The sequence below is a fragment of the Pelophylax lessonae genome (assembly GCF_965119305.1).
Source record: "Pelophylax lessonae genome assembly, chromosome: 4".
NCBI classification, from domain to species: Eukaryota; Metazoa; Chordata; class Amphibia; order Anura; family Ranidae; genus Pelophylax; species Pelophylax lessonae.
The window spans coordinates 55482574-55508088 of record NC_138771.1 but is presented as its reverse complement, the minus strand read 5'-3'; the positions used below and the strand labels follow the sequence as shown (position 1 = coordinate 55508088).

The window sequence follows — 25515 nt, the reverse complement described above, 5'->3', positions numbered from 1 at the left end:
CAGGCCGTATATAAAAAATATATACTATAGTTAAGGTATATAAGTAATAAAATGCCCCTGTGCCCTTCCCGCGACACTGCTTCCGGTATGGCTCCTGTCACAGGAGGGGTGCATTTCATATCACTCCCCCTGTGACAGAGCCAGAACTATACAGGAAGCAGCGGCTCCGTCACTGACTGCAGACATCCTAAGTCTCCCGCGGCAGCCGGGAGATTGCACATCACTTGCAACCTAGTGCCTGCCCATCCAATGCAGCCTAAATAGTGCCCATCCAATGCAGCTTCACCAGTGCATGCCCATCCAATGCAGCCTGATAAGTGCCCATCCAATGCAGCCTCACCAGTGCATGTCCATCCAATGCAGCCTGATCAGTGCCCATCCAATGCAGCTTGATCAGTGTCCATCCAATGAAGCCTCACCAGTGCATCCCCATCCAATGCAGTCTGCAATGAAGAGAGAGGAGAGCAGCTGAACTACAGAGCGGGGATCTCCCGCTTACCCGGCGACTGCTGTCATGCAAAGTCCTGCCTCCTGGACCGGCTCCTATGATAGATGTCACCAATGTGCTGTCTATCATAGGAGCCGGTCCAGGGGGCGGGGCATCATATGACAGTGGCTGCCGGGTAAGCAGGAGATTCCCGTTCTGTTTGTAATCCAGCAGCACTCCCCACCAGTGTTCCCTTTAGCCTGCGCGCATGCGCGGGCGCGCAGTGTGAATGAAGGTCCCGCGCAAGCACCTATTCAAACCGCGCAGCCGCAGACGTGGCGGCCGTGTAGCAGAGCGTGCGCCGCGAGAGCACGCCCATTGTGTGACAATAGCGAATGAAAATTCGCTATTGTCACACGGATCCTCCTCCTGGCCAATCAGGGAGCGGGTCCTCCCGCTTCCTGATTGGCCGAAAGGCCAACTTCATGCCATTGGCCGAGGAAGAGGCGCCGGGACTCGGGAGTCAGGAGGACTGAGGAGAGGCAGGAAGCCGGGGAATGAACTGAAGAGAAGCTGCCGCCCGTGACCGTGAGGTAAGTGCACGGGGGGGGGGGGGGTAGACTCGCGGGGGGAACGCTGGCATCTCTACATTGATTTGGGGACAATGCTGTGGGCACTCTGCATTAATTAAAAACTGAAAAAGTGGGTAACTCTATATGCAGCTTAACATACAGAAAAGGGTGTATTCATCAGTTCTGGAGGATATCAATGAGGAACTTGCTTGCAGAACCATTACTAGACTCGGGACTGAAGAGTCTTTACATTGAAAGGGAAGACACTGGCATCTCTACATTGAAAGGGGGCACACTGGCATCTCTACATTGAAAGGGGGCACACTGGCATCTCTACATTGAAAGGTGGCACGCTGGCATCTCTACATTGAAAGGGGGCACTCTGGCATCTCTACATTGAAAGGGGGCACACTGGCATCTCTACATTGAAAGGGGGCACACTGGCATCTCTACATTGAAAGGTGGCACGCTGGCATCTCTACATTGAAAGGGGGCACACTGGCATCTCTACATTGAAAGGGGGCACACTGGCATCTCTACATTGAAAGGGGGCACACTGGCATCTCTACATTGAAAGGGGGCACGCTGGCATCTCTACATTGAAAGGGGGCACGCTGGCATCTCTACATTGAAAGGTGGCACGCTGGCATCTCTACATTGAAAGGGGGCACACTGGCATCTCTACATTGAAAGGGGGCACACTGGCATCTCTACATTGAAAGGGGGCACACTGGCATCTCTACATTGAAAGGTGGCACGCTGGCATCTCTACATTGAAAGGTGGCACGCTGGCATCTCTACATTGAAAGGGGGCACACTGGCATCTCTACATTGAAAGGGGGCACACTGGCATCTCTACATTGAAAGGGGGCACGCTGGCATCTCTACATTGAAAGGTGGCACGCTGGCATCTCTACATTGAAAGGTGGCACGCTGGCATCTCTACATTGAAAGGGGGCACACTGGCATCTCTACATTGAAAGGGGGCACGCTGGCATCTCTACATTGAAAGGGGGCACACTGGCATCTCTACATTGAAAGGGGGCACGCTGGCATCTCTACATTGAAAGGGGGCACGCTGGCATCTCTACATTGAAAGGTGGCACGCTGGCATCTCTACATTGAAAGGTGGCACGCTGGCATCTCTACATTGAAAGGGGGCACACTGGCATCTCTACATTGAAAGGTGGCACGCTGGCATCTCTACATTGAAAGGGGGCACGCTGGCATCTCTACATTGAAAGGGGGCACACTGGCATCTCTACATTGAAAGGGGGCATGCTGGCATCTCTACATTGAAAGGGATGACACTGGCATCTCTACATTGAAAGGTGGCACACTGGCATCTCTACATTGAAAGGTGGCACACTGGCATCTCTACATTGAAAGGGGGCACGCTGGCATCTCTACATTGAAAGGTGGCACACTGGCATCTCTACATTGGAAGGGGGTACACTGGCATCTCTACATTGAAAGGGGGCACGCTGGCATCTCTACATTGAAAGGTGGCACACTGGCATCTCTACATTGAAAGGGGGCACACTGGCATCTCTACATTGAAAGGGGGCACACTGGCATCTCTACATTGAAAGGGGGCACACTGGCATCTCTACATTGAAAGGGGGCACGCTGGCATCTCTACATTGAAAGGTGGCACACTGGCATCTCTACATTGAAAGGGGGCACACTGGCATCTCTACATTGGAAGGGGGTACACTGGCATCTCTACATTGAAAGGGGGCACACTGGCACCTCTACATTGAAAAGGGGCACGCTGGCATCTCTACATTGATTGGGGGCAATGCTGTAGTACTCTGCATTGATTGGGGGCAATGCTGTAGTACTCTGCATTGATTGGGGGCAATGCTATGGCACTCTGCATTGATTGGGGGCAATGCTGTGGGCACTCTGCATTGATTGGGGGCAATGCTGTGGGCACTCTGCATTGATTGGGGGCCACAGAAAAATGATCAAACGTTGACCGGTCCGCGGCGATAAAAAGGTTGGGGAGCACTGCGCTCAGAAATTTTTTTATTTGCTCAGCCCAGTAAAAAATTAGAGGGAACATTGCTCCCCACCCCCCTTCCCCTCCCCTCAGAGGCAGCCTCTGCCAACAGTTAGTTGAAAGCCGCTGTGGCCGTGCCCCCGACTCGACTTTCTTCTTCCCCAGCAAAAAAAATAAATTGTCAGGGGGCAGTGGGCCGCATCGCCTGTGGTTCTGGGCTGCATGCGGCCCCCGGGCCTCAGGTTGGACATGCCTGCTCTAAATAGAAGATGTCCTTATTGGACAAAGGACGAGGAAATTAATTATTTTAAGTCCAAGGTGCAGACCTAGCACCTAAAAGTAGGCCAAAATTAGTACCTAGAAGTAAAGTTCCTAAAACAGAGTGCTAATAAGGTCCAAGCGGTATGACTATGCATACATAAACTCTTTATTAATAATTACAATATTCAACAATCAATCAACCAGTAGAAAAAAACGCCCTTATTTAACCACTGGGCGATATACACCAACCAACAACATTAAAAGGATGGACAATGTTGTCAATTACATTTAAAACCAACAAATTTCAATGAACGTAACGTTCAACGAGTGGGGTCCCTTCTGGTAGAGTGATAATCTCAATCCCAGAGAGCCCACTGGGTGAAATCTCAAAAATGAGAATCATAAACTTCAATAACAGCGGTTAATTACCAGCGATAGCAGCAGGATATATGAGCAATTGTGCAGCTAAGAATGAATCACCTACACAGCACTAGTAGTCAAGTGATTCGTTAAACTTAAGGCCCGTACACACGATAAGAAATTTGGAAGGGAAAATTCGTCCGACGACCGATCTGCCGATTTTTGGATTGTTAGTATGGTGCTTTCGACAGCCGATTCCGACTTTTCGGCTGACAAAATCCTGGTGTGCAGGCTATAAAATTGTTGTCCTCCGTCAACACACGTCCGATTTTCGTCTCATTAGTACAGATTTCGACGGGGAAAAATCTTATGAGCAAGACTAGCCATGCTCAAAGATGAAAGAACACATAGAAAGCAATCCAACACATGACATCACTTCTGAAGTAGAATTCTGTCCTACGGGAAAATTCGTATGAAAATAACCTCTTCACTTTCCACATCAGACTAGCATGCCACAAAAAACGGACGACAGATCGTTCGATAATCTGATTGTGTGTATGGGGCTTTAGAATAAGTGGTTGACTTTAAAGTCTTCTATTATCCTCTATAAATCGTAGTAGATACACCACTTTATTAAGCAATATATAGAAAAAAATATCCAGTTAAGGTCACTCAATGGTGTCAAGCACTATGGTATTTCCATGTCTCTTAAGACTATTGTATTCCAACTTTAGCATTTTGTTCAAAGGCTCAATAAAATGTGATGAAAGATTGGAGGACTTTGTTAGACTGCATGTTAATGTATCCAGTGCGGGGACAAGGTCATCTAGAGCCCAGGGCAAATGCCCCAAACTGCAGCCCCTCCCCAAGCTGTACGATGATTATGTGTCAGAAACCCCCGCTCCCCCCAAAAAAAATTGACCACCAATCTGCATGCCTACCCTCTAAGCATAAATCCCCCCTCTTCCCAGTACAAATCCACCCCCCTGTTAAAATCCCTCCTCCCAGAACAAATCTTTCCAAACAGTACAAATGCCCCCCACCAAAAAAAAGAAATCACCCCTCCTAGCACAAATCCTCTACCCCTCGAATTTCCCTTCCAAGTACACATCCTTCCCCCCCTCTTACACCCCCCCCCCAAATGTCCCTTCCTAGCACAAATCCTCCCCAATCATCCCTACAAGCACAACCCCCCATCCCCAAAAAAAAAAAAAAAATTCCCCTCCTCCCTCTACCATATCACCTCTTCTAGCTCAAACCCCCCAATTCCTCCCTTCTTGCACAAATCTTCTTCCCCCATACCCCCTCCCAACACAAATCCCCCTAAATCACCACTCCTAACACATTCCCCCAATTTCCCCCCTCCTAGAACAATTCTTACCCCCTGCTGCCCCCAAATTCCCCCTCCCATCACAAATCCCCTCCCCCCATTCTCCTTGCAGTTCCCCCCACATCACATGAAACCACAGTGCCCAGGGCAGCCGCCCCTCCTGCCCACCCCTTATCCTGGCCCTGTATGTATCTAACTAGGGTCACTCACAAGTGTCGGGCATTATGGTTTTTTCGGGTCTCTTAAGACTATTGTATTCCAACTTTAGCCTTATGTCCTAAGGCTCAATAAAATGTGATGAAAGATTGGAGGACTTTGTTAGACTGCATGTTAATGTATCCAGTGCGGGGACAAGGTCATCTAGAGCCCAGGGCAAACATGCCAAACTGTAGCCCCCCTCACCCCCCCCCCCAAGCTGTATGAGGATTATGTGTCAAACCCCCCCCCCCCCCAAAAAAAAAAAAAGAAAAGAAATTGAGCACCAATCTGCATGCCTACCCCTAAGCATAAATTCCCCCTCCTCCAGTGGCGTAGCGTGGGGGGTGCTGGGGGGGCCACTGGCACCGGGCGCAACATTTAGGGGGGCGCATCCCACGCCCGCCATCCGCGGGATCATAGTGTCTAGCCCCCGCCCGCCTGCCTCTTGGCTCCGTGACTGACTTTGTACAGGATGAGTGGCGGCCGGGGGGCAGGGCTGGTTGTGGGTGAAGATGCTCTGTGGCTCGGTGCATGTGCAGCACCGCTTCCGGAGTCTCCCACTGATGTCGGGGCCACCCCGCTGTCTCTCCCCTTCGCTCCGGATCGCCTCCTCGAGTCACCAGTGTTTTTTACACAGAACAAGGTAAGTGATGTGCTGCCTGCCCCCGGGAGCCCAGGGAAGCTGACATGGGAGTGGAGGAGGTGGGTCAGTGTAGGGGGTGTCAGTATAGTGTATTTGGAAATGTAGGGGGGGTTTAGTGTAGGGGGTCAGTGTATGGGGGGGTCAGTGGTCAGTGTATGGGGGGTCAGTGTAGGGGTCAGTGTATGGGGGGGTCAGTGTATGGGGGGTCAGTGGTCAGTGTATGGGGGTGTCATTGTAGGGGGGTCAGTGTATGTGGAAATGTAGGGGGGGTCAGTGTATGTGTCAGTGTAGGAGGGGCCAGTGTATGGGGGGGTCAGTGTAGGGGGGGTCAGTGTATGTGGGAATGTAGGGGGGGGTTAGTGTGGGGGGGTCAGTGTATGTGGAAATGTAGGGGGGGTCAGTGTATGTGTCAGTGTAAGGGGGTCAGTGTATGGGGGGGTCAGTGTAGGGAGGTCAGTGTAGGGGGGGTCAGTGTATGTGGGAATGTAGGGGGGGTCAGTGTAGGGGTGTCAGTGTGGAGGGGGGGTCAGCGTATGTGTAAATGTAGGAGGGGTCAGTGTAGGGGGGTCAGTGTATGGGGGGTCAGTGTAGGGGTCAGTGTAGGGGGTTAGTGTATGGGGGGTTAGTGTAGGGGGGTCAGTATAGGTGTCAGTGTAGGTCTCAGGGTATGGGGAGGTCAGTGTAGGGGTCAGTGTAGGGAGGTCAGTGTATGTGGGAATGTAGGGGGGGTCAGTGTAGGGGTGTCAGTGTGGAGGGGGGGTCAGCGTATGTGTAAATGTAGGAGGGGTCAGTGTAGGGGGGTCAGTGTATGGGGGGTCAGTGTAGGGGTCAGTGTAGGGGGTTAGTGTATGGGGGGTTAGTGTAGGGGGGTCAGTATAGGTGTCAGTGTAGGTCTCAGGGTATGGGGAGGTCAGTGTAGGGGTCAGTGTAGGGAGGTCAGTGTATGTGGAAATGTAGGGGGGGGTCAGTGTAGGGGTCACTGTACGAGGAGGTCAGTGTATGTGTCAGTGTAGGGGGGTTAGTGAAGGGGGGTCAGTGTAGAGGGGTCAGTGTATGTGTCAGTGTATGGGGGTGGTCAGTGTAGGTGTCAGTGTAGGGGGGGTCAGTGTAGGTTTCAGTGTATGGGGGGGTCAGTGTTTGGGGGAGTCAGTGTCGGTGTCAATATAGGGGGGGTCAGTGTAGGGGTCAGTGTATGGGGGGGTCAGTGTAGGGGTCAGTGTATGGGGGGTCAGAGTATGGGGGGGTCAATGTAGGGGGAGGTCAGTGTATGGGGGGTCAGTGTAGGGGCGTCAGTATAGGGGGTGTCAGTGTAGGGGGGTCAGTGTAGTTGTCAGTGAAGGTGTGAGTGAAGGTGTCACTGTAGGGGGGGTCAGTGCATTGAATCAGTGTAGGTGTAAGTGAAGGGGTCAGTGTATGGGGGGTCAGTGTAGGTGTCAGTGTATGGGGGGTAAGTGTAGGTGACAGTGTATGGGGGAGGTCAGTGTAGGGGGGGGTCAGTGTAGGTGTCAGTGTATGGGGGTATCAGTGGAGAGGTCAGTGTAGGGGGGGTCAGTGTACAGGGTTCATTGAAGGGGTCATTATAGGGCTCAGTGTAGGGGGGTCAGTGTAGGTGTCAGTGTGTGTGGGGGGGGGGGGGTCAGTGTGTCAGTGTAGCGGGATCAGTGAAGGTGTCAATGTAGGGGGGGTGTCAGTGTAGGGGATTCAGTGAAGGTGTCAGGTAGGTCAGTGTAGGAATCAGGAATGTCAGTGTAGGGTTCAGTGTAGGGGTCAGTATAGTAATTAGGTAGGTCAGTGTAGTGATCAGGTCTGTTAGTGTATGAATCAGGTAGGTCTCTGTAGGTGTCAGTATAGTGATCAGGTAGGTCAGTGTAGTGGGCAGTGTATTGGTCAGGTAGGTCTGTGTAGTGGTCAGGTAGGTCAGTGTAGGTGTCAGTATAGAAATTAGGTAGGTCAGTGTAGTGATCAGGTTGGTTAGTGCAGGAATTAGGTAGGTCGGTGTAGGAAGAAGGTAGGTCAGAGTAGGTGTCTGTGTAGTAATAAGGTAGGTTAGTGTAGGAATAAGGTAGGTCACTGTAGTGGTCAGCTAGGTCAGTGTAGGTGTCAGTATAGTAATCAGGTAGGTCAGTGTAGTGGTCAGGTAGGTCTGTGTAGGTGTCAGTATAGGAATCAGGTAGGTCAGTGTAGGAATAAGGTAGGTCTCTGTAGTGGTCAGCTAGGTCAGTGTAGGTGTCAGTGTAATGGTCTAGTAGGTTTGTGTAGGGGGCGCAAATTACTTACCTTGCCCGGGCGCTGACAACCCATGCTACGCCACTGCCCTCCTCCCAGTACAAATATTCTCCCCTGTTGAAATCCCTCCTCCCACAACAAATCTTTCCACCAATTTTCCTTCCTAGCACAAATCCCCCCCAATCATCCCTACTAGCACAAGCGCCCCCCCCCCCCCCCCCAGAAAAAAACATTTCACCTGGAGGTGCCCTTCTAGCACAAAACCCCCCAATTCCTCTTTTCTAACACAACCCCCCCACATTCTCCTTGCAGTACCACCCACCTCACATGAAACCACAGTGCCCAGGGCAGCCGTCCCTCCTGCCCACCCCTTGTCCCAGCTCTGTATGTATCTAACTAGGGTCACTTACAAGTGCTAGGCATTATGGTATTTCCTGGGTCTCTTAAGAAAATGATATGCAAACTTTAGCCTTTTATCCTAGGCATTAATTATAAGCAGTCCCCGGGTAACAATAAGACTGGTTCTGTAGATTTGTTGTTAAGATGCTGGAGAAGGCTTTGCGCAGTGGTCTGACTCTCCCATCATCAATACAAGATCTTGGTGAAAAATGAATGCAACGCTGGGTGGAAATAAATCTTGTGACATTGCAGAAGCTTATCAAAACAATGCCACAGTGAATGCGTGCCGTGATCAAAGCCAACGCAAAATATTAGAATGTGTGACCTTTTTTTTTGGTGGCAATTTTTTGTTTTGGCCGGGCAGTGTAATGTGTAGTGAGAGCATAGGTGTGCGCAGGGGTTGTGCCAGGTATGCATGAGCACATCCTAATCACTTTGTGTGGTGGTGCCAATTCCCCCTACTGCTCGGGCTTTCCCCATGTTGCGCCTTCCCCCTTCTCCCCCTGGCTACTGCTGGGAAATGTTACAGGATGGAGAGTAGGAAAGCGGTTAATCCATATGCCATTTACCAGCCCCTTCCTTTTCTAAATGAACATAGTGAACACACTCACTCACTGTGCTCAATCATAACTGAAGCAAAGTAAACAGTTTAGTATGCTTCAGTTTGTGAATGAACAGGAAGCCGCTTGGCACAGAGCACTTCCCATTCATTCACTGTCCAGCGCAGTTGAGGCTGCAGAGAAAGGCGTGTGTGTTTGAGCTTTGGGGTGCGCACCCTAATGCAGGGATCCTCAAACTACGACCTTCCAGCTGTTGCGGAACTACACATCCCATGAGAAATTGTAAAACTCTGATATTCACAGACATGACTAGGCATGATGGGAATTGTAGTTCCTGAACAACTGGAGGGCCATAGTTTGAAGACCCCTGCCCTGATGCAATAGGCTGCGCACACCTACTCTATGAGTGAGAGGATGGTTGAAGTAAAGGTAGACATCCCCGAATTGCTCTACGCCAACTGGTTAGACCTAAAAATGAGGGAGGCTTAGCTCTCCCCAATTTTAAAAAATATTATGAGGCAGCAGTACTTCTCCGAGTGATAGATTGGAAACAACATAAGGATACCAAACTTTGGGTTCAACTAGAGTCGGATATGTACCATACTACTTTATATACACAGGTGTGGATACCACGTCAACACAGACCACACTTTGGAGATATTTCTCCTCTAACTGCCTCTACGTATGCCATATGGGACTCCATACATAGGCGTAACCACTGGCCCTATAATTCTCCTCTGATGCCCCTATTAGGCCATTCTTACTTTTTACCAGGGAATATGGACCCTGCTGTTGGTAAGTAGCTTCCTATTTTCCCGCCTACACTCCGCCATGTTACTTCGGCCACAGGAGTGCTATCCCTTTCAGAATTGATCCCCGATTCATCAACAACAACCACAATGATTAAAGGGCAATATAGACAAATATTTGGAGTTGTTCATGCTTTACCTAAGCCTATTCTCTCATTGGCAGAGTTGAATCCTATCGAAGAGATCATGGCAAGGTCACAAACAACCAAAGTGCAGGGCCGTCTTTCCGAATGGGCATGCCCGGCGGGTGCCCGGGGGCCCCACTTGGCAAAGGCAGCTTATCTGACTTATATAAAGCATTAATAAAAATTGAAAAGACATCGGGTAGCCCATTTTTATTGAAATGGGAACAGGACCTTGACCTCCCTTTAACTGATCAACAACGTAAAAAGATATTACAGCTAGTACATACTTCTTCTATTTCAACACAATCTTCAGAATTAAACTATAAACTGTTGTCTAGATGGCATTACTCTCCTAGAAAGTTGCGGTCAATGTTCCCAGACTACTGGGCTCTCTGTTGGAGAGGATGCGGAGAAGAAGCCTCTCATGCCCATATGTGGTGGTCATGCCCGATTCTGCGCCCATACTGGTCCTCTGTGTTGCATTGGATCAACATCATCCAGGGGCATCCAGTGTTGGATGATCCCTGGGTGGTCCTATTCCATTGCTCAGGGGAACCAGTGGACAGGTATAAGCAATCTATTATTCCTCATCTATTAGATGCGGCGAAATCCCTAATCCCTAAACTATGGAAAAAACCTACTGTCCCTACTGTCCCAATGTGGTTAGAACGAGTCGCACATGCAGCTCGGATGGAGGATCTCTCTCTAACTTTAAAAGATCAAAATCATACATTTCTTAAAAGATGGGCTTGTTGGTTTTCCTTTACATGTTCATCGGAATATATCGAAACAATGTCATCTAATACAAATACTTTGACTTAAGAAGTCCACGGAGGTCTCCGGATGATACCTTCCCTTTTCTTCCCTTCCTTATCCTTTCCCTACCCTCTCTTTGCAAAATTTTTTATTTATTTATTTTTTCTTTCTCGTTATTATCATATAGAAGTTTAGTGTGATAGTTTTAACCAAATATGTCACGTATCTTAGATATGGCTATTTGATTTGTAATTTGAACAATGACATATGTTAATATGTTGTAATATGTTATGCCAATACGGCAAAATGACCTATTATTTGAATAATATGTTCTCACACACTATACCATGTTATGCTAATATGGCCATATTTTGTATTTAATGTTTTGTTTGGAATCTTTTGAATTTTTCAAATTTTTTTCTCTCATCTTTCTTCTATTTCCTTGTTTTTCTTGCTGGAAAATCCTTTTTTCTTTTCAATAAAAAAATTATTAAATAAAAAAAGAATCTCCAGCTACTCCTGACTAATATTTTTTACACCAGCGCTGCGACTGGATCCTCTACAGCTTGCTCTGTAAATTGAAACCGACTCCAGTCGCACTCCAATGTCCCTATATGTCCCTGTACTCCAATGTCCCTATATGTCCCTATACTCCGATGTCCCTATATGTCCCTATACTCCAATGTCCCTATATGTCCCTGTACTCCAATGTCCCTATATGTCCCTGTACTCCAATGTCCTTATATGTCCCTGTACTCCGATGTCCTTATATGTCCCTGTACTCCGATGTCCCTATATGTCCCTGTACTCCAATGTCCCTATATGTCCCTGTACTCCAATGTCCTTATATGTCCCTGTACTCCGATGTCCTTATATGTCCCTGTACTCCGATGTCCCTATATGTCCCTGTACTCCGATGTCCCTATATGTCCTGGTACGCCAATGTCCCTATATGTCCCTGTACTCCAATGTCCTTATATGTCCCTGTACTCCAATGTCCCTATATGTCCCTGTACTCCGATGTCCCCATATGTCCCTGTACGCCAATGTCCCTATATGTCCCTGTACTCCAATGTCCTTAGATGTCCCTGTACTCCAATGTCCCTATATGTCCCTGTACTCCAATGTCCTTATATGTCCCTGTACTCCGATGTCCCTATATGTCCCTGTACTCCGATGTCCCTATATGTCCCTGTACTCCGATGTCCCTATATGTCCCTGTACGCCAATGTCCCTATATGTCCCTGTACTCCAATGTCCTTATATGTCCCTGTACTCTGATGTCCCTATATGTCCCTGTACGCCAATATCCCTATATGTTCCTGTACTCCAATGTCCCTATATGTCCCTGTACTCCAATGTCCCTATATGCCCCTGTACTCCAATGTCCTTATATGTCCCTGTACTCCAATGTCCCTATATGTCCCTGTACTCCGATGTCCTTATATGTCCCTGTACTCCAATGTCCCTGTACTCCGATGTCCCTGTACTCCGATGTCCATGTACTGTACATGATAACTCCAAGGCTTTGTCCCCAATCACAGCTACAGGCAGAGGAGGAGGGTGTCAGAGTCAGCTGAACAGAGTGTAAGGTAAGTGATAGAGCCTGCACCATGCACCCCCAGGCATAATCCTTGCAGTGTGGGATGATTTTTTTTATTTTTTTTATTCCTGGAATTGGGCTTTAACCACTTAAGGACTGCCCGTTGCATATATAAACTGCGGCAGGCAGCCCCTCCTGCATGAACCGACGTATGGGTACGGCTGCCCGCGATCGTTCCCCGCTGAGAGAGAAGAACGGTCAGCTGTTGTAAACACACGTTCTTCTCTATGGAATGATCACAGAGTGCCCGTGATCCTTCTATATAGGATCACAGGTCTCTGTGATCATTTCACAAGCCCAACCCCCCCCCCCCCAGTTAGTAAACACACCCCTAGGCTTACATTTAACCATTTGATCACCAACTAGGTTAACCCCTTCCCTGCCAGTGTCATTTTTACAGTAACAGTGCACATTTTTTAGCACTGATTACTGTAGTAATGTCACTGGTCCCCCCAAAAGTGTCAAAAATGTCAGTTAGGGGTCTGATCTGTCCGCCGCAATGTCACAGTCCCGCTAAAAATGGCAGATCGCCGCCATTACTGGTAAAAAAATAAATAAATATTTAAAAATGACATAAATCTTTCCCTTAGTTAGTAAACGCAATAACTTTTGCGCAAACCAATCATAATACGCTTATTGACCAAAAATATGTAGCAGAATACAAATTGGCCTAAAATGATGAAAAGTTTTGATATTTACATTTTTTTTTTGAGAATGTTATGTAGCAGAATGTGAAAAATATTGTTTTTTTTTCAGAATTGTTGCTCTTTTTTTGTTTATAGTGCAAAAAATAAAAATCGCACAGGTGATCAAATACCACCAAAAGAAAGCTCTATTTGTGGGAAAAAAGGGACATCAATTTTATTTGGGTACAGCATCGCACAAACACGCAATTTTCTGTTAAAGTAACGCAGTGCCAAATCGCAAAAAATGGCCTGGTCATTAAGGGGGCAAATCCTTCCGGTCCAGAAGTGGTTAATGTATGATAAAGAGAATAGGATTTTTGACTTACCGTACAATCCTTCACATGGAGTGCATTAAGGAGCACAGATCCCTCTCCTCTGTTCTTATGATCCAGTCCTTCTATTGCTGGCTACATGATGGCAATGATAGGGCATTGATTGGCAGTCTCCAACCTCCTGAAAGGGAACTGTACAATGCTGTTCAGCTGAACTACTTATCCCGTGTTTTATGTCCTCTAAGAAGGGTTTTACAGTAAGTCCAAATCCATTTTTTTTTTTTATAAATGAGTCCCTGTTGAGATTTGGGAAATCTGCAAATGACTGAATTTCTAGTTGGATATTTGTTAGTTTTCAGAAAAGGACATTAGGTGAATTGAGGGCACTGGTTCACTAGCTTGCACTATTTCTGCTGGCCTTGGAGAATTTCTGTCAATGCACACATTTTTTAGTGATAAATCTTCCCTAGAAAACCTCCAAGCCAGGTTGGACATCTCTGTGTATGTGTTGTGCATGTGTTTTGGAGGTGCTCCCATTCACTTCTAATGACCGTCCCCTGCGCCCAGACAGTGACTGCGCCCCCAGTGCTCAGTGACACAGGAAACAACACATCTGAACCTCAACAAGGGTTAAGTTCATTTTTTTGGTGCATGACTTCTATTGACGAACCATGGGAAATGATTGGGCACTGGTATCACAATGGATGTTGACACATCAAGCAACTCACAAGATAATAGCTGTACAGGTGTGAGTGGCTCCTAGAGTCTGCCTTTTCTATATATGTTCTGTTCTGACCTGCTGGTAATTTATCTATGCGCCCGGCCCCCTAATCTACATGCAGGGCACCGGACGCATAGGTTCCAATGGGGTTTTTTTTTTTTTTGAAGCACGTGATAAGAGCCAGAGGCTCTAATAGGCTTCAAAAAGGGGGGGGCTTGGGGCGCAGGGCACTGCGCCCTGAGCCCTCCCAGTTGTGTGACAATAGCAAATGATTATTCGCTATTGCCACACTGTTTCTCAGATTGGCCGAAAGGAGAAGACATGCTATTGGCCAAGGAGGAGGGAGGAGACACAGGGGAAGCCCATGGAGGAGACTGAGGGGGAAGCCGCCGCCGCTGCCTGCCCAGGGTGAGTAAGCCGGCGACTGGGGGGGGGGGGTATGGTGTGCGGGATCGAACACCAGCAGCCACAGTTTTATTCTACATTTCATGAACCAGTTGCTCCAGATGGAATTAAAAATGTGGCTTTTAGCCATCTTTCACAAAGGTACTATCATAGTTGCCAACTTTTGAAATAAAATTTCCAGAGAGACTTTGCAACACAGCGATCAATTACTTACCACACCCACTTCCCTAAAGCTGCGCCCACTCCGAATAATTAATCTCCGCCTACTTATCATCAGATAATAGGGTCTACTCAATAAAGAGAGAATTACACGAAATTGAAAAGGGAATTTCAAACTTAACCTCTTCCGGACCGCCCGCTGCAGATATACTGCGGCAGGCAGCCCCTCCTGCGCGACCAGACGTAGCCCTAAGTCGGTCGCGCACCTGCTGCTAGGGGACGAGCGCACGCCGCCGGCACGCTCCCGTCCCCACTCGGCATTGGGGGCTCCGATTGCCACCGGCCACCCGCGATCGCTCCCTGCTGAGAGAGAAGGACGGTCAGCTGTTGTAAAATGATCAGAGAACCCCTGTGATCCTTCTATATAAGATCACAGGTCTCTGTGATCATTTCAAAAGCCCAACCCCCCCACAGTTAGAAACACCCCCTAGGCTTACATTTAACCCCTTGAACACCCACTGTGTTAACCCCTTCCTTGCCAGTGTCATTATTACAGTAACAGTGCATATTTTTTAGCACTGATTACTGTAGTAATGTCACTGATCCTCCCAAAAGTGTCAGAAATGTCAGTTAGGGGTCCGATCTGTCCGCCACAATGTTGCAGTCCTGCTAAAAATTGCAGATCGCCGCCATTACTTTTGCACAAATATGTAGGAGAAAATAAATTGGCCTAAAATGTTAAAAAAAATAGATTTTTTAATTTTTTTAGGGGGAATGTTATATAGCAGAATGTGAAAAATGTTTTTTTTTTTTTTGAATTGTCGCTCTTTGTCTCTGTTTTTTTTTTTCATTTTGTTTATAGCGCAATAAATAAAAAATGCACAGGTGATCAAATACCACCAAAAGAAAGCTCTATTTGTGGGAAAAAAAGGACATGAATTTTATTTAGGTACAGCATCGCACGACCGCGCAATTGTCCATTAAACTAACGCAGTGCCGAATTCCAAAAAATGGCCTGGTCATTAAGGGGGAAAATCCTTCCAGTCCAGAACTGATTAAGGTCAAAGTAGCAGAGTTGGAATAATTCTCCCATTCAGCTGCACTACTTCTGCCTAAAGTTTAAAATTCTCATCACAATTCCCTGCAATTCTAAAGTGTGAAATGTGCTCAGGTGTGACCATACAAAAAATTTAATATGCAAATATAAATAAAGTGCAAAGTGTAAATAAGTACGATAAAAACTATCTGGTATAATTAGGTTTTATCAAACTTTCTTATTTACACCTTGAACTTTATATTTACATATTACATTTTTTTGTATGGTCACAGTCACACCTGAGGAGTTTTTGCACATAAGATTGTTGCTTTCATCCTACCTTCATAACTAATAGACGAAGCTACAGGCTGTATTATACAAAAATTAATTAAATGAGGAAGTACCTACATCCCAATTATGTATAGGAAAAAATGGAGAAACAGGGGCAAATAGGAGGAAGGGATTTTTATGGTACAGTACCCGGACAGTCAGACCTACTAATGTATATAAAAATATCAACTTTTTTTCCTGACAGACTCCATGGCAGCACACGTATGGGTAGGCTCCGCCTCCTCTCCTACCCTATAGGACCCCACTCCCATAAATTTTTGCTCCAAGCCAGGAGCCGCGTTCCTTTTTTGTCCTCCTTCCGCAAGAGAAGTCTTACCTTATAGGATGCGTTTTCTTACATACCTGGTGGCGTGTGGCTTTCCTGGATGATGCCTTTCTACCTTAGTCCAGCAATCTCAGTACTACTGGGTGGACCCGGGCAATTTGAAATGATGCCTGAAGATGCCATAAATCCTGAATGAGAGGTGGGCTGCATCGCTTGGCCAAACGTCCTTGCTACTAGCGGGAGGCCCTTATGCCCTGACGCACACGCTAGTCTCCGGTTGAGGAGCGTTCCAGGTCCTTCTGTCGGTATTGGTGGTAATGTATTGCTTACTTTATACTTTATATCGTTTTGCTTCCTGGTTAGTATGGCGGCTGGAGCGCTCCTGCGTTCCAGGCCGTCGCTCTCGGCTCCTCCCCCTGCCTCCTGATTCCCAGTTGGGTGTTCATTGCGAGGCTTGGTTCCTAAGTGGTCTGCGCATGTGCGCACGCCACTTCCGGTCCTCCATGACGCGGTGGCGTCGGGGGGGGCGTGGCTTTACGGCTCCCGGGAAATTTAAACAGCTGATGGAGCTGTCATTCTTGGGATGTCTGTGGGCTTTTGCGGTGGCCTCCCCACGCTGTGTCTCTGCCTGTGTTTGGTAAGTCCTGTGCTGGGTCAGTCCTGCTTGAATGGGGGAGGGGAAAGGCGGCTATGGGAAGGTAAGATTGAGTTCTTACATCCTTCCTATTGCAGGTTATCTCGCTGTGATTTGCAATGGATGCCTCACCGCCCCCCGGTGGCCAGTCCCTGCGCAACAGGTGAGCTTTAGCTTTTAACTCTCGCTTGTCTGCCAGCTGGCTTACTGTAGCCTGAGCTTTTCTTTCCTTTGTTTTCAGCCCTTTTAGGTCTGACCAACGTCCTGCATCGGGATCAAAGGATAGATCACCTTCAGGCCATCACCATGCATCATCCAAATCCAGGCACCATAGATCCAGATCTAGGTCTAGGCGCCATGATGATTGTCCAAGCCGGTCTTCCCGACATGCTGACCGCCCCGCACACAAATCTTGCTGGGGTTGTAGGGCTGTAGTCCCTGAGGATAGATCCTTGTGTGATGCCTGCTATTCTCGGGCAATCAAGGAAAAACAAGTCCCAGATCCACCAGTGGAAACCCTGGTCAGGCGGATCGTGCAAGAATCCTTAAGGGATTGGGATTCCAACCGGCTGTCTGGGCATACAACTGATACTCCAGTTCTCCCTCAGAGGGAAGACGTAGAGCCAGGCACTTCCCAGCCGAGTCGCTTCTCGGATTCCTCTGAAAGTGAGGATGACCTAGAAGACCAAAGTTCAGGTTTTGATTTTGCCATGATCTCTCCGCTAGTAAGAGCGGTAAAAGAGGCGTTAAAATGGGAAGAGCCAGCAGACTCCCCAGCAAAACAGAAGAAATACTTTAAACATCTCAAGAACGAACGGGATCATTTCCCTTTTCTGAATGAGCTGGGGGAAATCATTACAGACGAATGGCATGGAGTTGAAAGAAAGAATTCCTTATCGTCCAAATTTTCCAGGTTATATCCTTTTAAGACCGACAAAGTGAAGCATCTTGATTCTGCACCTACAATAGACGCAGCCTTGATGAGGCTAGTCAAACACGTTACCCTACCTTTGGAAGATTCCGTCTCATTTAAAGATGGTCTGGATAGACGAATTGATACGGATCTCAAAAAGATCTATCTGTTAGCTGGTATGACCTGCAAGCCAGCCCTAGCCCTTGCAGCCACATCCAAAGCTATGGAGGCTTGGGTAGATAACGTGGAGACCACACTGAAAGGTGTCTCAGAAGAAGCAGCCAGAAGCTCGGCTGTGTATGAACTAAGGTTAGCAACGGCCTTTTTGGGAGAGGCTTCCATTGATATCATTCGCCTGGTGGCGCGGGTCATGCTCTCTTCTGTCACGGCCAAACGTGCTTTATGGTTACGTCCCTGGCTGGCCGATCCTGCTTCCAAACAAGCCTGGTGCAGGATTCCGTTTGAGGGTGCGTCCCTTTTTGGCAACAAGCTGGACAGTGCCATTACCCGTGCCACTGGTGGTAAATCAGGTTTCCTCCCTCAGGATCGCCGTTTGTTTGACCGCAGAAGGTTTCAGCACAAACCAAGTTCGGATCGATCCAGAGAAGCTCGATCTTACAGGCCTGGACGTGAGTTCAGAAAGAATTGGAAAAGATCTCAACCTACAGGTCAGAAGTTCAACAAGGGAACACCTTCTAGTGGTCGGGAGACCACAAAGTCTTTTTGATATCAGGCCTGCTCAAGCGTTGCGAGTAGGCGCTCGTCTACGTCAGTTTGCGCACGTTTGGGCAGCCTCGATTACGGACCAGTGGACCGTCAAGACTGTGTCTCATGGTCACGTTTGGTCTTTCGAAGAAACTCCAATTCTGCGGTTCATCCCTACGGCTCTACCTCGCGTGGAAGAAAAGAAGTCAATTCTTCTGTCATACGTAGATTCCCTGATCTCTCAAGGTGCTGTCATCCCAGTTCCGGCCGAAGAAAGGTTTCAAGGCCTTTATTCACCTCTATTCATGGTGCTAAAGAAAAACGGTTCTTGGAGACCGGTCATAGACCTGACTCATCTGAACTCTTTCATAAAGAAAGAGAGGTTCAGGATGGAGACACTCTTCACTATCCGCCAAGTGGTGCAACCAGAAGATTGGATGATCTCCATAGATCTAAAAGATGCCTATTTCCATGTCCCAGTGGCAGCAGAACTACAAAAGTTTCTTCGCTTTGCCGTGGGTCAAGTGCATCTCCAGTTTACCTGTCTCCCTTTCGGGCTTACCACCTCACCTCGAGTCTTTTCAAAGGTCTTACTGGCTATTGTAGCTCTGATCAGATCGAAAGGGATCCGACTGTTTCACTACTTAGACGATCTGCTTCTTCTTTCTCAAGACCAAGCACAGATTCTGCAACACAGATCTCAGGTAATCTCCACCCTTCAAGAATTCGGGTGGCTCTTGAATCTGGAGAAAAGCCATCTGGATCCGTCAAAATCCTTGATCTTCCTGGGGGCACTCTTCAACACCTCCAGAGGCACCATCTCTCTTCCAGTGGAGAAGATTCCGGTGATCCGCAGCAGAATACAACCGGCAATGTCAACTCCTTATCTTCGGGCATCACAGTGTCTGAAAATAATAGGGACCATGGTCTCCACGGCCCCCATGGTCAAGTGGGCACAGTGGAGGATGAGGCCCTTTCAAATCGGTTTCCTCCGCCAATGGAGCTCTGGGAATCCAGACACTCCTGTACGGATAACATCCTCTATGAGGGCGAGTCTGTCTTGGTGGCTACAACGGGAAAATCTCCTGAATTGTCATTCGATCGTTCCCGTTCCTTGGATCGTTGTGACATCGGATGCCAGCCAGACGGGCTGGGGGGCGCACTGCCTGTCAGAGGTGGCCCAGGGCAGGTGGGACTTTCCCACCCTCGGGTTGGTCTCAAATGTCCTGGAGCTTCGGGCAGCTTTTCGTGCCATCATGGCTTTCCGTCACTTGGTGAAAGGGTCCTCGGTCCTTCTACGGCTAGACAATACGACGGCAGTCGCATATATCAAGAGGCAAGGGGGCACCCGCAGTTCCTCCCTTCTGGAAGAAGTGAAACCGATCATGGCATGGGCCCAACGGAATCTTGCCAATCTATCAGCTGCTTATCTTCCAGGAGTCCAGAACGTTCAGGCAGATTTTCTGTCAAGAACCAATCTAGACAACAACGAATGGTCTCTTCATCCAGAAACCTTCAAGTGGGTCATCTCTCTGGGGATTCTTCCGGAAGTAGACCTGTTTGCCTCTCCAAACAATGCCAAACTGACGAAATTCTACTCGAGATGGCGTTACCCCCAAGCCTACGGGGTAGATGCTCTGACGGACCACTGGAAGTTCCACAAAGCATATGCTTTTCCCCCGGTCCCAGTGATATTCAAGTTCCTGCAGAGACTCAGGAGAGAGAGGGTAGAAATCATAGCAATTCTTCCGTTTTGGCCAAGGAGGCCCTGGTTTCCTCTGCTGCTCCAACTGAGCTTTCGGGATCCTGTTCCCCTGCCATTCAGGTCGGACCTTCTATCTCAGGGTCCAGTGCTGCATCCATGCCCAGCGCAGTTACATCTCATGGCATGGTCCTTGAGAGGGAAAGACTAAAAGCTCTTGGCTGTCCAAGTGCGGCAATGTCCACAATGATGAGTGCCAGGAGACCGGGCACCAACAAAGTCTACGAGAGGATCTGGTCTAAGTTTGAGGATTACATGTCTAATGAGTCCGATTTCATCACTAATCCTAAGATCCATCACATTCTGGGGTTCCTCCAGACAGGCTTAGACCTATCTCTGGCTGTTGGCTCTCTCAGAGTACAGATCTCAGCAATCTCTGCCTTCACGGGGACCTCATGGGCAAAACATCCTCTGGTCCGGCAGTTTTTCAGAGGTGCGTCAAGAATGAGACCTCCCAGGAAACCCAGGTTCCCCAAATGGGACCTTCCACTAGTCCTTGAGTTTCTCTCAACAACAGTTTTGGAACATGGAGATTCCTTCTTCCTTAAGAATCTGTCTATGAAGACGGCCTTTTTAGTAGCCATCACATCGGCTAAACGTGTCTCTGAAATTAGTGATCTAGGTTGCAAAGAACCTTTTCTGACATTTTTTCCTGATCGGGTTGTCCTGGTCCCTATGCTAGGGTCCAATCCGAAGGTAAATTCAGTTTTTCATGTCAACCAAGAGATTGTTTTACCTACATTCAAGTCTCAAGATGACCAGAGTACCCATCCGTTGGATGTGGGCGAAGTCCTTCAAACATACTTGAAGTTCACAGCTTCCTTTCGCAAGTCAGACTATCTATTTGTTCTCTTTTATGGAAAGAACAGAGGCAAGAGGGCTTCTTCCAGAACAATTTCTAGCTGGATAGTTCAGACCATCCAGTGGGCATATAGAGCCAAGGGACTGGCTCCTCCGGAAGTGGTGACGGCTCATTCCACCAGAGGGATTTCTACGTCTTGGGCGGCTTCCCTTCATGTTGCACCAGATGTCATTTGCAGAGCGGCCTCATGGTCCTCAATTAACACTTTCATGTCACACTATTGTGTTGAACCTGCTTCTTTATCCTCAGTTGATTTTGGTTTAAAGATTTTGTCTGTTGACGGTGCAAATTAAACCTATTTCTGTTTGACCAGCAGTTGCCCACCCGGGTGTGTATGGCTAGTTATTTCCCATACGTGTGCTGCCATGGAGTCTGTCAGGAAAACGGAAAATTTATATCAATACTTACCGTAATTTTCCTTTCCTGATAGAACTCCATGGCAGCAGGAGTTCCCTCCCATCTGCTGGAGTAGTCTATATATGGAACACGGCTCCTGGCTTGGAGCAAAAATTTATGGGAGTGGGGTCCTATAGGGTAGGAGAGGAGGCGGAGCCTACCCATACGTGTGCTGCCATGGAGTTCTATCAGGAAAGGAAAATTACGGTAAGTATTGATATAAATTTTCCGTTTTATTGTATACAGAGTAAAAAAAAATTTAACAGAAAGAAAAAAATAATCATCAAATACATCAAAAAAATCTTATATAATATCTTTGATCTTAATATCTTAATATCTTTGATCTTTTTGATGTATTTGATGATTTTTTTTTTTATTTCTTCAAAGTATTTGATGATTCATTTTTTCTTTCTGTTAAATGTTAATTTTACTCTGTATACAATAAAAAAATCTTGATATTTTTATATAGATTAGTAGGTCTGACTGTCCGGGTACTGTACCATAAAAATCCCTTCCTCCTATTTGCCCCTGTTTCTCCATTTTTTTCCTATACATAATTGGGATGTAGGTACTTCATTTAATTAATTTCCTACCTACCTCCATAACATGTCTGTGACTTGTCTTCACTCTCGGTCTCCAGGGGTCCTTCTCTGCAGTGTGGCGGCCGGCGCCAGTGAGGCAGTGAGGCACTGCCGAGTTCCTTTGGTTTAAAAATGGCGCCAGGCAGGGCAATTACGTAACTGCGCATGCCGGGCTTGTATGAGCTTTGCTGAGCCCGGCAGGCATTGGAACGGTGCATGCGCAGTTACGACATTGGCCCGGCACCATGTTTTATATGGGCATCGGCTGCCCTTAACGGCGGGCATTTACAGGCTGCCCGATGCAACACTGATTTGCCAGGACTAGTCCCAGCAGAGTAAATTACCCGGGACAGGGTCACATTTGTCGGGACTGTCCCGGCAAAAACGGGACAGTTGGCAGCTATGTAATGTGAGCATTATTTTTTATAAACTATTTATAACACTTATCACTAAAACATTTTCCTAGTTTTGTTTTTTTTTTTGTTTTTTTGCTTATTACCCTTCCTGGCAATTCAAAAACTTTGTTATATACTATGACTGTTGTTTGTACTATGGTTTTGACAAAGCACGCATAGTCGTGTGAAACACATCATCATTTTGTCTCCTGCTACATGCCTGTAACATCAATGCTTGATCTTATATCTCTCTAATAAATGTCAATTGCATCTTTATGGGAAGTGCGGCCATAACTCATTCATTCATCCATTATCCTTTGCAGCAGTGGCAGGGCGTGCAACCCATTTCAAGAGCCTGTTCATTTTCAGCCCAGTAGACTCACCTGAAGCAGTGATATCTGTTTTTGTTGTTTGTACTAATTTTCTCTTTGTATTCCATAAAAACCTAATAACAGCCAGCTTTGTGTACTGTAAGGCCCTGTTCACACCTGAGCGTTTTTCAGCTCGTAAAACGCTGATCGCTGAAGTTTAAAAACGCCCAACATTCAAAATCCCATTCATTTCAATGGCCCCTGTTCACATATGAGCGTTCTGTCACCTAAAGCAAAATGCCTGAAGCTCAAAAAAGTACATGAGCTTCTTTTTTGGCAGATTATAAGTGTTTCTGATCAGATGTCAATGACTGCCTCCAAACAACTGTAAAAAAACGCCTGAAAAAACGCTCGGAAAAATGCCTGAAAATGATACGCTCAGATGTAAATGGAGCCTAAGGCTACGTTCACATCTAGGCATTGCTATTTTTACAGGCTTTTTTGCAGTGTTTTTAGGTTGACAAGTGACCAATGAAAAAAAAAAAAAGGCCTGTAATGTCCCAAAAAAGAATCTCATGTACTTTTTTGAGCAACGGGCGTTTTCCTTAAGGTAGAGGGGAGGGTGGTAACCAGTGCTATGGATGAGAACTACCAGGCTCGTGGGGTATTAGTTTGCAGCCACCAACCGTCCCCTAAGAAACTTAGGGGCTAGTATATAATGTGGGGGTGGAAAGTTGGAAACGGCGCTACCTAGCGCATGTGCAAAATGCGGGTGAGATAGAGGAAAAAAAGTGCTCTAGTGCGTGATATATAGTGCAATCATAAACCTTAAGCCTGTGAGAGATTGCCAGTCACTGGTTAAATGTAGATGATTTAAGCCCAAATTTTAAGGTAAAAGGTATATAAGGTATGATAGTTAAGTAATAAATAGTGTGATAAAATGGTTTCAATAAATATGGTATGGTAGTTGCAAGTAGTAAATAATGTAATAAAATATTCCAATAAATAGATGATGGGATCAAATAAGTTAATATAGTGGTAAATACAGTGCTTAATTGATACAAGCAATGAGATTACTAGTGCATACCTGCTATATGGTGTATTCCCAATCTGACCACCAGAGGGCGCACTTACCCCTTAGCAACAAATGGAGTTTTCTCAAACCTTTTCCCCAGTCCGTCCTTGCGGACCGAAGGATCCCATCTGGGTGTAAAAGGGGAGAAACGAACCTCTTAGTGTGGAATATACAGCAGGATTTTTCAAGGGGCTAGTAGTGACTCACGCTTGAGATGCAGCAGATCGTGTCAGACGTATGCAGGCTGTGCCGAGGAAGCTTCCGCGTTCCAAACTGAGGCGAGCTGCGGACCGGAAGTGACGTGGGGTTCCGCCCTACGTACGTTTCGTCATAGGACGTCTACGGGAGCGGACAGAATGCTCAGATGTGAACGGGGGCCAATGAAATTAATGGGATTTGTCTTGTTGGGCGTTTTGTTGTGGAAATTGTATTAATATTTTTGTGGTTATTTTTCAAGAAGTGTTTTATTTCAATTGCCATTATGTCTCCCGGTGTCAGTTTACCGGTAATTGTTATGCACAGCAAATATGGCTTTAACTGACATTGAGGAAAGACCTGTAGTTGTGGAAACCTTCCATTAAATGGAGACTGCATACCACTCACCTGATCTCCCAAACGGCGGGCGCTCTGAGCGGCTACTGCTGGAGCAAACGCTGGTCTGGATCTAAGGCAGTGCGATGCGAACTCCACCACGCAAATGTATATCAGCCAGCCGGGGCCCCAGTATTCACTGGTGGAGATATTTTTGTGATGTGGAATTAATATCGTTTTGATAAATATCTGCCCTTTTACTGGAATAATGGCTTGCAGCTTTCTATCATGCTTGATCCGCATGATTGAAACACTGCTGCTATTTTCCTTTGCAGATATCATTCCATTGACTGGAATAGTAGCATAATCACTATCAAATAAGGTTTTTAATTTTTATATTATAGAGGATTTACTCTAACAGGTTATGACGGCAGTGCCTGCTTATGGATTAGCGTGCCCAAGTCCATGAGAATCCACAAAAGTTAAACGGTACCAAGAAGGCACTCACCCAAACCGGAATATCCCTTTCAGCGCATTCAGATAGACTATATCACTTTGACAAAGAACGGAATATACAAGCATGTCTTGGTCTGTCTGGATATGTTTTCTGGGTGACCAGAGGCTTGGCCCATTCACAATGCCAATGCCACCACCACTGCAAAAAAGATCCTGTCTGAGATAGTTTGTCGCTGGGGGCTGCCCGGAACGATTGAGTCGGATCGCAGATCACACTTCACTGGTCAGATCTTTGCAGAGGTATGTAAGGTGCATTACATCAACCAGGCCTTCATCCTCAAAGTATCGATAAGGTTAAACGGCTGAATAGAAAAAGCCATGGCCGATTGTCTTTCCATTGCTCTTTACCCCATCAGGAATGCCCCTAGACAGCCCCATGGGTTATCACCCTACAAGGTTTTGTTTGGGAGTTAACAAGAGACTGGATTGTACTTTCCTCAGTGGCTGTTATCCTTACATGCTCAGCTGATGGGGTAGGTACAGTCCCAGCAAAGGGAGCTCCAAAAGATCCATCATAGGGTTCAGGAGTCTCTCCCGGACCCTGACACGATAACCAGTGTACAATTTATTCAACCAGGTGACTGGGTCGTTGTGAGGAAACATCAAAGGACGGGATTGGAGTGGAGGTATTCCGAGCCTTATCAGGTTCAGATGACAACGCTGAC

The 25515-nt window shown here is 47.1% G+C and overlaps 1 protein-coding gene across 1 annotated transcript in view; it reads right to left on the bottom strand.

The window, feature by feature from the left end:
- Window positions 1-13377, bottom strand: part of LOC309554525 (uncharacterized protein) — a gene marked incomplete at its 3' end in the record, with an annotated part of 67813 nt that extends 54436 nt beyond the window's left edge. Inside the window, exon 1 of the mRNA XM_082256274.1 lies at window positions 13287-13377. The remainder of the gene's footprint in view (window positions 1-13286) is intronic.
- Window positions 13378-25515: the final 12138 nt, after the last annotated feature.